The sequence below is a fragment of the Camellia sinensis genome, chromosome 7 (genome assembly GCF_055761805.1).
Source record: "Camellia sinensis isolate YWXY chromosome 7, ASM5576180v1, whole genome shotgun sequence".
Classification (NCBI taxonomy): domain Eukaryota; kingdom Viridiplantae; phylum Streptophyta; class Magnoliopsida; order Ericales; family Theaceae; genus Camellia; species Camellia sinensis.
This window is the reverse complement of record NC_138967.1, coordinates 77,649,596-77,661,980: the sequence shown is the minus strand read 5'-3', so window position 1 is coordinate 77,661,980 and position 12,385 is coordinate 77,649,596. Positions and strand designations below refer to the sequence as shown.

General features: G+C 42.5%; 1 long non-coding RNA gene across 1 annotated transcript; it reads right to left on the bottom strand.

The window, feature by feature from the left end:
• Nucleotides 1-4,294: 4,294 nt before the first annotated feature.
• On the bottom strand, nucleotides 4,295-11,470 carry LOC145794692 (uncharacterized). The gene is made up of 5 exons (XR_014334619.1): nucleotides 10,781-11,470; nucleotides 9,509-9,583; nucleotides 9,320-9,391; nucleotides 8,526-8,595; nucleotides 4,295-4,645 (listed from the first exon to the last, which is right to left on the bottom strand). It is a non-coding gene; the product is annotated as an uncharacterized LOC145794692 (long non-coding RNA).
• Nucleotides 11,471-12,385: the final 915 nt, after the last annotated feature.

Here is a 12,385-nt window from a genome sequence, read left to right as displayed (position 1 = left end):
CACAGCATTAAAGCTGAGCAAGCTCGAAAAGATGTTCAAAAGATCCCAGGGAGTCAAGACCATCCCTGACATCGAAGATGGGTATACCGACGCAGCCGTGACGCTGCCTGACAGATTCAAGATGCCGCACATTGATCGATTTGATGGGTCTGGAGACCCCATGGTGCACCTAAGATTGTTTTCCGACATCCTAAGGCCAATGGGCCTCACTAGACTGCAGAAGCTTGTCTCTATTTGGCCGGACCCTGTCGGGTGTAGTGGCCATATGGTATGCCAAATTGGAGGATGACGTCAAGAGAAGTTGGGATGAGATGGCTGACGCCTTCATCTTGCAATACTCATACAATACACAGATCGAGATTACGACCCGGGATCTCGAGACAACGAGGCCAGAACCCAAAGAAAGCTTCTCAGAATTCGTAACTAGATGGCCGGCTAAGGCTTCAATGATGACCTTAAGGCCCACAGACAAAGACCAGATTCGGATGATTGTGCGCAATCTTCAGCCGAAGTTGATGCAAAAGATGATTGTACTCCCCTTCCCAACCTTTTCTGATATACATGAAATGGGGGTGCAGATTGAGGATGCCTTAAAGCAAGGATTGATTGATAATGACCGGGAACAACCCCGCAGAACTTTCAATCGTAACACTAATGCAGGATCGAGTGGCGCTACAACTACCAAGACCTCCGAAGTGAGTATGGTCACCACCAACCCTCCCTCAAGAACTATGGCAGCCGCATCATTCTCCGGTGCGTCCGGAAGCAACTCACAAACAGTCAAATACCCGCCCAAAAACACTAGAACCTTCCCTCCACTTTATATGCCCCTGTCCAAAGCTTTGGGGGTCTTAATCAGAAAGGGGCATCTGAAGCCCCTAGAGCTGCAGCCCTTACCAGAATGACTCCCCGCTGTCCACAACCCAGCCAAATATTGTGTATTTCACCAACAGCACGGTCATGACACCGACCTGTGCTTCCGATTGCGTCATGAGATTCAAGATCTCATCGATAACGGGGTGATTTTGCCTCCCGAGAAACCCAACGTTACTACAAACCCTCTCCCCACACATAACCAAACTCCACCACCCAAAAGAGTCAACTTCATCCAAGCTGGGGTCGTGCCTTACGATCCTAGCATCTATATCACTCCTTCCCACGTGCCTAAGCCGGAGGTGTTCCTTCCCGATTGCATCAATTTTTGCATGATGGACATCTCCATAACCCAACCTAAGCCAATGGTGGTGACTATCGAGAACAGGAGAGAGAAGACTCCAAAGGAGAAGGGGGTTGTTGAGCCAGAGTCTACGGAATCTGGGAGTGGTGTTGGGAATGCTTATAGCCCGAGTGACTACATTTTGTCAGTAGGCCAGGACAGGCCAGATATGGAACTACCAACCGAGGGGGAGCTGTGTGTGATCCAAGGGGACAGTCTGGGACAGGGAACAGATGATGTAACGGCTGTGGAAGAGGACCTTGCCAAGCTCCAGTTTTACAATAACCAAGATCCAGGGGATTTAGCCGTCAACTGGTTCGATTATGAGTAATCAACAGAGGCTACGGGATGGTTAGACGATCAACCAGATGTGGTGGAGGAGCTTCAGCCACAACAAGGCCTGGCAGGGGAAAGAATATCAGTGACAGCCGGAAGGGTTGAAGAACAGAGTGCATCGCCGGAGAGCGCCGGTGTCAAGAATTTCGCTCGAGATTGGAGCATTTCGAGTACGGGGATTATTGAACAATCGGCTGCATTGACACAATCGGGACAGGAAAGATTCGAAGATTCCGAGAGAATCAGGAAGGCAAAAGCCCATGTGGGGACTGAGACTGCTATAAACACAGAAATGGAAAATGCCGCGAGCATAAGGGTAGAAGGTACTGCGAGTATGAGAACAATCATGCCAAAACCGGACAGGTGCCTGTCGGCTGCAGATGGAATGTGGTGGGAAGTCGATGATCTATGTCTTGCCCACACAGACGAAGATTTGGGGAGTAACCAACCAGATGATACCTAGTATATCGGCGAAGTCGATCACATGACCAGGAGTGGACGGTATTTCAAGCCTCCACACCGAGATCAACCAGAGGCGTCTGGAAAAGATAGGGAGGCAGAGAAGCAAAAAGAAAAGCAACTCGAGGATGAGGCCGTGTTGAGACAATTGAAAAAGATACAAGCAGACATCTCCATCTGGGGGCTGCTTATATCTTCCCGAGTACATAGACAGGCTATCCTTTCAGCCATGGACAAAGCCAAGCTTTTTATAGACACCACGCCTGAACAGCTGGTGGGCCTAGTCTTTTCGGGAGGAGCTACCCCGATGCTGACCTTTTCTGACAAAGAACTGCCACCCGAGGGTGCGAACCATAACAAGCCACTCTACATCTCTGTGGAGTGCAGAGATAAATGGATACCCGTGGTGCTTGTCGACACAGGGTCCGCCATCAACGTCTGTCCGGCAAGGACAGCCTACGCGATCGGTTTGAAAATCGTGGACTTTGTGCCAACGGCCCAGGTGAATCGGGCGTATGACAACACAACCCGGGAAGTAATGGGGACAATGAAGATTCAAACAAAGGTTGGGCCGGGACAGCATGAGATAGATTTCCACGTCTTGGAGGTTCCTGCAACGTTCAACCTGCTTTTGGGGCGGCCGTGGCTGCATCAGGTAAAGGCGGTCTCCTCCACCCTACATCAAGTGGTGAAATACCCCTATGGGAAGGGAGTAGCCATTGTTTTCGGAAACTCATCAATTCATCCACCGCCGGAGGTATCTACGCCTGTTCTAGAAATCGAGCACGGTATGGAAGATGTGTTCATATCAGGTTTTACCTTGGCTGAGGCTCGGGTCGTACAGGACATCATGGCAGCTAATGAAGGGGTATATGTCAGTGCTCAAGCAGTCTATCTCATGAACAAGCTCCAGCACATCCCCGGGATGGGATTGGGAAAGAGCGGCCGGAAAGGCGTCGCGGCATTGGCCGAAGTGCCACACAACCCTCATACCTTCAGATTGGGTTATCTACCCACCAAAGGGGACTGGAAAAGGAAAGGAAAGGAGATGGTCGGAAGAGCCAGAGCGAAATAGATGGGGAAGCCCTTTGACTTAATGCACCGGCCCATTCAGGGTACCCTAAACGGACGCTTCGTCCGGGAGGGGGAGGACTTTCCGTTCTGTGACTTCCCAGAGCCGTGGCTGAACGTGGAGAGGAAGCGCGTGCCGGGGTTTGAGATTTTCTTTGATCTACAGTTACCCGGGGATGACATTGCCGTAGAGCAGACAGACCCATTAGCCGAGGCTGAGCAAGGTAAGGAAGTGCAGTCTGAGGACGCTGAAAATGAAATGGGGGTAGCACTGGCATGTCTACTTTCAGATCCTCCGATCGAACAGAAGTGCTTGGGGGACAACTCCTCGGTATGCATGATCGGTAATGAAACGGCTACGGGCCTACCATCAACTATTTTGGATGCATCCATCGCACCCTCTCTCATCTGGCAATATGAAGAAGGTTTTTTATCAAGCAGCACCGGGTCAGGTAGTGAGCCGAAATCTGATTCCACCGAGTCTTGTGAGTCGGAATCAGGTTCCAACTCAACTGAGTCTGACACTACAACAAAAAAGGTCTTTGGTGACAGATTGATTTTGTCTCCAAACATCAAAATTTCGTCACTAAAGTGATCTGTGACGAAAAAAATTTGTCACCACGTTCGTGGCCTATACGTCGTCACAAAAAGTACCTGGTGACGAAAAACAGTTTCGTCACCTATTTTTCATTTTTGGCGACAAAATGTTTCGTCTCCAAATGTTGAATTTTTCGTCCTCTAAGGCACCAATTTTGTCACCAAAACTAAATAATATTTTATTTTAATTATTTTTTGCGACGAAATATTTCGTCACCAAATATATTTTAGTGACGAAAGTTTTCCTCACCAATGATATGGATTAAGGTGATAAAAAAATTCGTCACTAAAATGAGCAAAAAAAAAATTTATTCAATGACAAAAAATATTTTGTCACCAAATATTTCAATTTAACGATGAAATATTCAGCAAATATGACGAAATTTTTGATTTCGTACTATATCATTAGTGACAAAATTATTCATCATGTTTTTTTAAAACTAATAGCGACATTTTTTATTTCGTCACTAATAAAAATTAAAAATTTTGAAAATGGAGGTACTATTTTCTTCCGAAATTTTTTCTTTTCAGTAACAATTCCCTGCTCATTTCAATAACCTGTTCAATAAAATATCTATTACAAATCAATACAAAAATCTGTTCATTTTCATAATCATCACAATCGAATTTTAGCACTATCCACAAAAATACAATATGAACTGCATTCAGATTATAAACATGTCTCCAAATATCCACAAAAAACGTCTACTAATATCCACAAAAATATAATATCAACCGTATGCAGATTACCAAACACATCTCCTAATATCCAACAAAAAACATGTCTACTAATATCACCAAAAATAAAATATCAAGGGCGGATTACCAAACATGCCCCGTAATACTAACAAAAATATAAAATTTACAACACAACCAAAATACATGTAAGGTAATATGAACAAAAACACAAAATGAGCTACCATCGGCCCTCCAAATTACCAAACACGTCCATATCAAATCTCGAATCTGCAAAAAAATGAAACACAAAAAAAAAAAAAAATGTCAGTTAGACAATTATTATCTTATCCATAACATATACAATTTAACATGCATTTTTGGACTTAGTTTTCAAACCGAGAGTCCCGTGCTAGTTCCGTAAGTTTCCATAACTCACATTGGTCCATCCCGAGGTGTTTGAGGTGTTTCCCGGGCCGTCTCGTGGCTGTTGCACGATTTTGGCCCCCGAAGGTCTCAAGCTCAAGTGTGAAAAAGTGCATTTTTGGGCTTAGTTTTCAAACCAGGAGTCCCATGCTAGTTCCGTAAGTTTTCAAAACTTACATTGGTCCATCCCGATGTGTTTGAGGTGTTTCCCGGGCCGTCTCGTGGCTGTTGCACGATTTTGGCCTCCGAAGGCCTATTTTCAAGCTTAAGTGTAAAAACGTGCATTTTTGGACTTACTTTTCAAGCTGCGAGTCCTGTGCTAGTTCCGTTAGTTTCCATAACTCACATTGGTCCCTCCCGAGGTGTTTGAGGTGTTCCCTGGGCCGTCTCGTGGCTGTTGCATGATTTTGGCCCCCGAAGGTCTATTTTCAAGCTTAAGTGTGAAAAAGTGCATTTTTGGACTTAGTTTTCAAACCGGGAGTCCCGTGCTAGTTCCGTAAGTTTTCACAACTCGCATTGGTCCATCCCGAGGTGTTTGAGGTGTTTCCCGGGTCGTCTCGTGGCTGTTGCACGATTTTGGCCCCCGAAGGTCTATTTTCATGCTTAAGTGTGAAAAAGTGCATTTTTGGACTTAGTTTTCAAACCGGGAGTCCCGTGCTAGTTCCGTAAGTTTTCACAACTCACATTGGTTCATCCCGAGGTGTTTGAGGTGTTTCCCAGGCCGTCTCGTGGCTGTTGCACGATTTTGGCCCCCGAAGGCCTATTTTCAAGCTTAAGTGTAAAAAAGTATATTTTTGGACTTACTTTTCAAACCGAGAGTCCCATGCTAGTTCCGTTAGTTTCCATAACTCACATTGGTCCCTCCCGAGGTGTTTGAGGTGTTCCCTGGGCCGTCTCGTGGCTGTTGCACGAGTTTGGCCCCCGAAGGCCTATTTTCAAACTTAAGTGTGGAAAAGTGCATTTTTGGACTTAGTTTTCAAACTGGGAGTCCCGTGCTAGTTCCGTAAGTTTTCACAACTCACATTGGTCCGTCCCGAGGTGTTTGAGGTGTTTCACGGGCCATCTCGTGGCTTTTGCACGATTTTGGCTCCCGAAGGCCTATTTTCAAGCTTAAGTGTGGAAAAGTGCATTTTTGGGCTTAGTTTTCAAACCAGGAGTCCCATGCTAGTTCCGTAAGTTTTCACAACTTACATTGGTCCATCCCGATGTGTTTGAGGTGTTTCTCGGGCCGTCTCGTGGCTGTTGCACGATTTTGGCCTCCGAAGGCCTATTTTCAAGCTTAAGTGTAAAAACGTGCATTTTTGGACTTACTTTTCAAGCTGCGAGTCCTGTGCTAGTTCCGTTAGTTTCCATAACTCACATTGGTCCCTCCCGAGGTGTTTGAGGTGTTCCCTGGGCCGTCTCGTGGCTGTTGCACGATTTTGGCCCCCGAAGGCCTATTTTCAAACTTAAGTGTGGAAAAGTGCATTTTTGGACTTAGTTTTCAAACTGGGAGTCCCGTGCTAGTTCCGTAAGTTTTCACAACTCACATTGGTCCGTCCCGAGGTGTTCGAGGTGTTTCACGGGCCATCTCGTGGCTTTTGCACGATTTTGGCTCCCGAAGGCCTATTTTCAAGCTTAAGTGTGGAAAAGTGCATTTTTGGACTTAGTTTTCAAACCGGGAGTCTCGTGTTAGTTCCGTAAGTTTTCACAACTCGCATTGGTCCATCCCGAGGTGTTTGAGGTGTTTCCCGGGTCGTCTCGTGGCTGTTGCACGATTTTGGCCCCCGAAGGTCTATTTTCAAGCTTAAGTGTGAAAAAGTGCATTTTTGGACTTAGTTTTCAAACCGGGAGTCCCGTACTAGTTCCGTAAGTTTTCACAACTCACATTGGTTCATCCCGAGGTGTTTGAGGTGTTTCCCAGGCCGTCTCGTGGCTATTGCACGATTTTGGCCCCCGAAGGCCTATTTTCAAGCTTAAGTGTAAAAAAGTACATTTTTGGACTTACTTTTCAAACCGAGAGTCCCATGCTAGTTCCGTTAGTTTCCATAACTCACATTGGTCCCTCCCGAGGTGTTTGAGGTGTTCCCTGGGCCGTCTCGTGGCTGTTGCACGAGTTTGGCCCCCGAAGGCCTATTTTCAATCTTAAGTGTGGAAAAGTGCATTTTTGGACTTAGTTTTCAAACTGGGAGTCCCGTGCTAGTTCCGTAAGTTTTCACAACTCACATTGGTCCGTCCCGAGGTGTTTGAGGTGTTTCACGGGCCATCTCGTGGCTTTTGCACGATTTTGGCTCCCGAAGGCCTATTTTCAAGCTTAAGTGTGGAAAAGTGCATTTTTGGACTTAGTTTTCAAACCGGGAGTCTCGTGTTAGTTCCGTAAGTTTTCACAACTCGCATTGGTCCATCCCGAGGTGTTTGAGGTGTTTCCCCGGTCGTCTCGTGGCTGTTGCACGATTTTGGCCCCCGAAGGTCTATTTTCAAGCTTAAGTGTGAAAAAGTGCATTTTTGGACTTAGTTTTCAAACCGGGAGTCCCGTGCTAGTTCCGTAAGTTTTCACAGCTCATATTGGTTCATCCCGAGGTGTTTGAGGTGTTTCCTAGGCCGTCTCGTGGCTGTTGCACGATTTTGGCCCCCGAAGACCTATTTTCAAGCTTAAGTGTAAAAAAGTACATTTTTGGACTTACTTTTCAAACCGAGAGTCCCATGCTAGTTCCGTTAGTTTCCATAACTCACATTGGTCCCTCCCGAGGTGTTTGAGGTGTTCCCTGGGCCGTCTCGTGGCTGTTGCACGATTTTGGCCCCCGAAGGCCCATTTTCAAGCTTAAGTGTGGAAAAGTGCATTTTTTGGCTTAGTTTTCAAACCGGGAGTCCCGTGCTAGTTCCGTAAGTTTTCACAACTCACATTGGTCTGTCCCGAGGTGTTTGAGGTGTTTCCTGGGCCATCTCGTGGCTGTTGCACGATTTTGCATACGATGACAACATAACATACAATTTTGCATACGATGGCGAAACTTAATAGTCTTTTTAAATTGACGCACATGGCTTGCCAAGCTAACTAGGAATATGAATCACATAATCAACTAGTTATTATCTTTGAGTTATTACATTTACGCACATGGCGTAAATAAGTTTGTTTAATCATTCCGAGTTCAAGGACCCTTACTCCATTGTACACAAAATTTTGGACCTACTACAGCTGATGAGATTTCCCAAAGCATGTTCTTAAAAATCCAATCACAATTCTTGGCCAAGACTATGAACTATCAAAACTTCCTTCCACTACATATTAGCTTTAAATACCAAAACCATCATTACCATAACACCACCACTTTCCCATTACCAGACCGCATCAAAATCCACCCATTGCAACCAGAACTACCTTTAATACCATCAACCACCCCAACCACAACCGTGAACCTTCACAGCATCAACTAATTCTTGCTTACAAGTAACAAGGAGAGGGGAACACAGATTTTTTTATTTTGAAAAAAAAAAAAAGGAAAACTGATTTCCACTCTTGTCACTTAAACCGCCTCCAATACTAAAATCACTTCCAGAACCTTCACCATTCCAACAATCAATATGCCTACATACAATAGACGCTTCTATTCCAAAAGTTTCCAAACATCATTCAGTCTAGCATTTCTATTCAATCTCAATCCAACAAATACAAACATTATTGAAATCATATGTGTTAAACCTTGACCTCCAAAAAAAGTGAACTAAAGACAAAGAAATCAAACGAGCAATTTGTAAAATAATGTACCTATGACCTGGAGAAGTCGCCGTGATGGAGTCCTGTCAGACTGCCGAGGTGCTGATGGAAGCTTCATAGCCTACCTCCCAACAAAGCAACAAATATGAAGATTTAATCATTTTATACTCAAAGAAAGATAAATAATTAAGGCTTGCCCAATTTTGAACAATGAGAAGAATTTGAAGTTGGCCAACAATTACAAAAATGCAGGTACAAGGTGCAAAGCATAATTGCCAAGTTTTATTAGAGTAAACACACATAATTCAACTCAGCAAAGCCTCCACTCATCTATTTAAGGTTGGTTAAATGAGTCCTAATTCAGCATTATCTATCAAATGCAATAACTAACGTAAAATTTGGTCTCCATTTTCCCAGCATTACCCTCAATCTTAATACTCACTCAATGTATCTATAATTTAAATAAATAAATAAGCAATAAAATATATATATATATATATATTATATCCAAGTCAATCGTATGCTAAGACTGTTGGACCCCATTTACCCGATCAGAGAATCAGACTACCATCCTGGCCTGGTTTTAACAACTATGTTTTCAATAAATAAATTAAATAGCTCCTCATGAACCCTAATTTCATTCCTCAAAACACTCTCATACTAACTCCCTAGCACTGCAAAACCAACTCTGGTTCTCTGACAGAGTGACAGATTTGAAGAATAAAGATCCCGTTTTTTTCTTTTTCTTTTTATAAGCGAATGAAGATCATGCATCATGAACACGAAGAAGAAGAAGAAGAAGAAGAAAAAAAGTTCATTAAAAAGGAAATAGGGATCAGACTCACAATTTTGTTGAACTTCTCAATTGCAGCTAGCGGAATAGTGCCAACAACAATAATATTTCTGGATCCCTCACTCTTGAAAAGTAAGGAAAAATGTTATTCAACTATTGGAGTTAAACAACTGCTTATAACAAATTAAAAAGAAAAAGAAGACAACAATTTGTAATAGAAAATATAATGCGCATCACTTACCAGAAAAAGAAGACGATAATTTGTCACAAACAAGGTACCTGCTTCATCAGTATTAACAAGAACAACACCATATCCCTGGAACCAAACTTCATAAACTCACTAAGCCTTATCCATATGGTAACATAGCCAATAGCCAATAGCCAATAGCCAAATAAAGTGATAGAAAGAACAAAAAAGTAGTCAAAATGTTGTTTTAATCTAGTTCATTGTGCAAGTGTTGTGAAAATTGTATGATTTGTTCATAAATTCATATTGCATCGTATGGAAAAAGATACACAACATACAATTTTGCGCAAAAGCAAACATAAAACTGTCATTACTTTGCTCAACAGATGACAACATAACATTTTGATTCTTGGAATAGAACAGCAGATCATAACAGCTGCATTGTTTTCCCTCTATTCTGGGTATTAAATTTTCCATTCAAGTCCTATAGACCTGGGACATGAGATATGTCTATCAGTATCAAACTTTTGAAGCTACAGTGCAACCACCAAGGGCATGTATATATGTATGAATGTATGCAAACTAAGGTGATTTGAGTTATATGATGAGAGAAGGCAAAGTTAACCACAAGGTCTGCCGAGATGAGACTTCTAGGGCAAAAGAACATCATTTTAAGTCAAAAAATGGAGTGCGACAAACAACCTATAATATATAGGGCAGGATTATAGATCCGTAACAACATTCTTTTCATTTTATGATTCATATCCTATAAAATTCTAAAACTTACAAACTCTAAATAAAGAGATAAACCATTAAATCAAAACTAAAGTCCCATCAATATAACAAAATCTCAAGTAAATAAATTTACAAAAATCTGAGTACATTCCAATTAAACCCTAATGCCAGAAGGGGGATAAAATCAAAACTAACACATAATTAAACCAATTTTTCATTTTCTTTTACACTGATCAGTCCCGTCAAATCCATCGAAGCACCCATAATCATAACCCCAATTTCCTGTAAATTAAATTGTAATTAACAACCAAAATCACCCACAGCCTCAGATATCAGTAGAGATAACCTCTAAAGTAAATAAATTTGCAAAAAATTGATGACATTCCAACTAAACCCTAATGCCAGAAGGGATCAAATCAAAACTAACACAAAAAATCAACCAAAATTTCATTTTCTTTTTACATCGAATTGATCAAAACACTCATAAAATTTTCATTTTGAGTAAATTAAAAAGTAATCAACAACCAAAATCACCCACAGCCTTTAAGCATAGAGAGAGAGAGAGAGAGAGAGAGAGAGAGAGAGACTAACAACGGTGTTCTCCGATCGGCACAGCAGCGGCGGTGAGGAAAGGAGGGGGCTAACGGCGGCGGTAGTGAGGGCTGTCGGCGGTGAGGGCTGTCGGAAATGGTAGAGCGGCGGTGGGTTGATCCAATGTGAGCAGCGGCGGTGAGGGCCCTGTGTATAACGTGTGTGTGTGTGTGTGTGTGTGTGTGTGTGTGTGTGTGTGTGTGTGAGAGAAATAGGTTTGAACCGAGAAATGATTGTGTGTGATTGAGAAAAGGAACCGATTGTAACAAAACATTTTTATTTCCCCTAAAATATTTAGTGACTAAATTATATTTTGGTGACAAAATTATTTCTTCACCAAAGATAAAAATATTGGCCACAAAAATAGTTTTGTCACTAAATGATATTAAAATATCACCAAATTATTGGTGACAAAAATATATTTGTCATTAATAATTTTATAATTTGTGACAAATTTTTTCGTCATCAAAAGTCTATTAATTTTGGCGCCCACCGAAAATATTAGCGGGAAGATATTTGGTTACAAAAAAAATATAAATAATGACGAAATATAATTTCGTCACCTATTTTTTTTATTATGATTTAGATTGGTGACGAAATTTTATTTTTGTCTCTAAAAATGATATATTTGGAGACGAAATATGATTTTCGTCATTAAAAGATACATATTTCGTGACAAAAAAAAATTTCGTCATTAGTTTTCGTCTCTAAAGACTATTTTTGTTGTAGTGTGAGTCTAGTATTCCTGGGGGTGATAACCCGGATGCCACAGTCCTGTCTGCGTCGTCATTTTCTTTTTCTTTTGAGTCTGTTGTAACAGAAGAATCGGGCGGCTTGGAAGTATTTAATGAGAATGATGTGGATGTGGTTTCTGAGTATTTTTCTATGCCTTTGATTTATTGCTTAAATCAGGATTTTCAAAATTTTGATGAAAACGACGAGGAAGAAATTCCTCTGGTTTTGCAACGATTAATTGATCAAGAGCAGGAAAGATTTGTTAAACCCTTAATGGATGAAATCACTACTGTGAATGTTGGTACTGAGAAGGACCCGCAGTTGGTCCAGATCGGGTCCACGTTGTCTTCAGAGGAACGCGAGCGCCTAGTCGCTTTATTAAAAGATTTGAAAGACGTTTTCGCGTGGTCCTACGAAGACATGCCTGGAATCGATCCTGAGATTGTACAGCACCGGATCCCTCTCGACCCCGAGGCCCGACCGATCAAACAGAAGCTCAGAAGGATTCGTCCGGACTGGGCCATCAAAATTAAAGAAGAGGTCACCAAGCAAATCGATGCAGGCTTCCTGTTGGTATCCGAATACCCAACTTGGTTGGCCAACATTGTTCCAGTGCCGAAGAAGGATGGCAAGATCCGAGTATGCGTGGATTTCAGGGATTTGAATAGAGCTAGTCTGAAGGACGACTTTCCTTTGCCACATATTGATGAGTTAGTGGATTTCACAGTGGGGCATGCTTTGCTTTCGTTTATGGATGGTTTCTCAGGCTACAATCAGATAGTGATGGCACCCGAAGACCGGGAGAAGACTGCTTTCACCACCCCGTGGGGGACATACTGTTACAGAGTGATGCCGTTTGGGTTGAAGAAT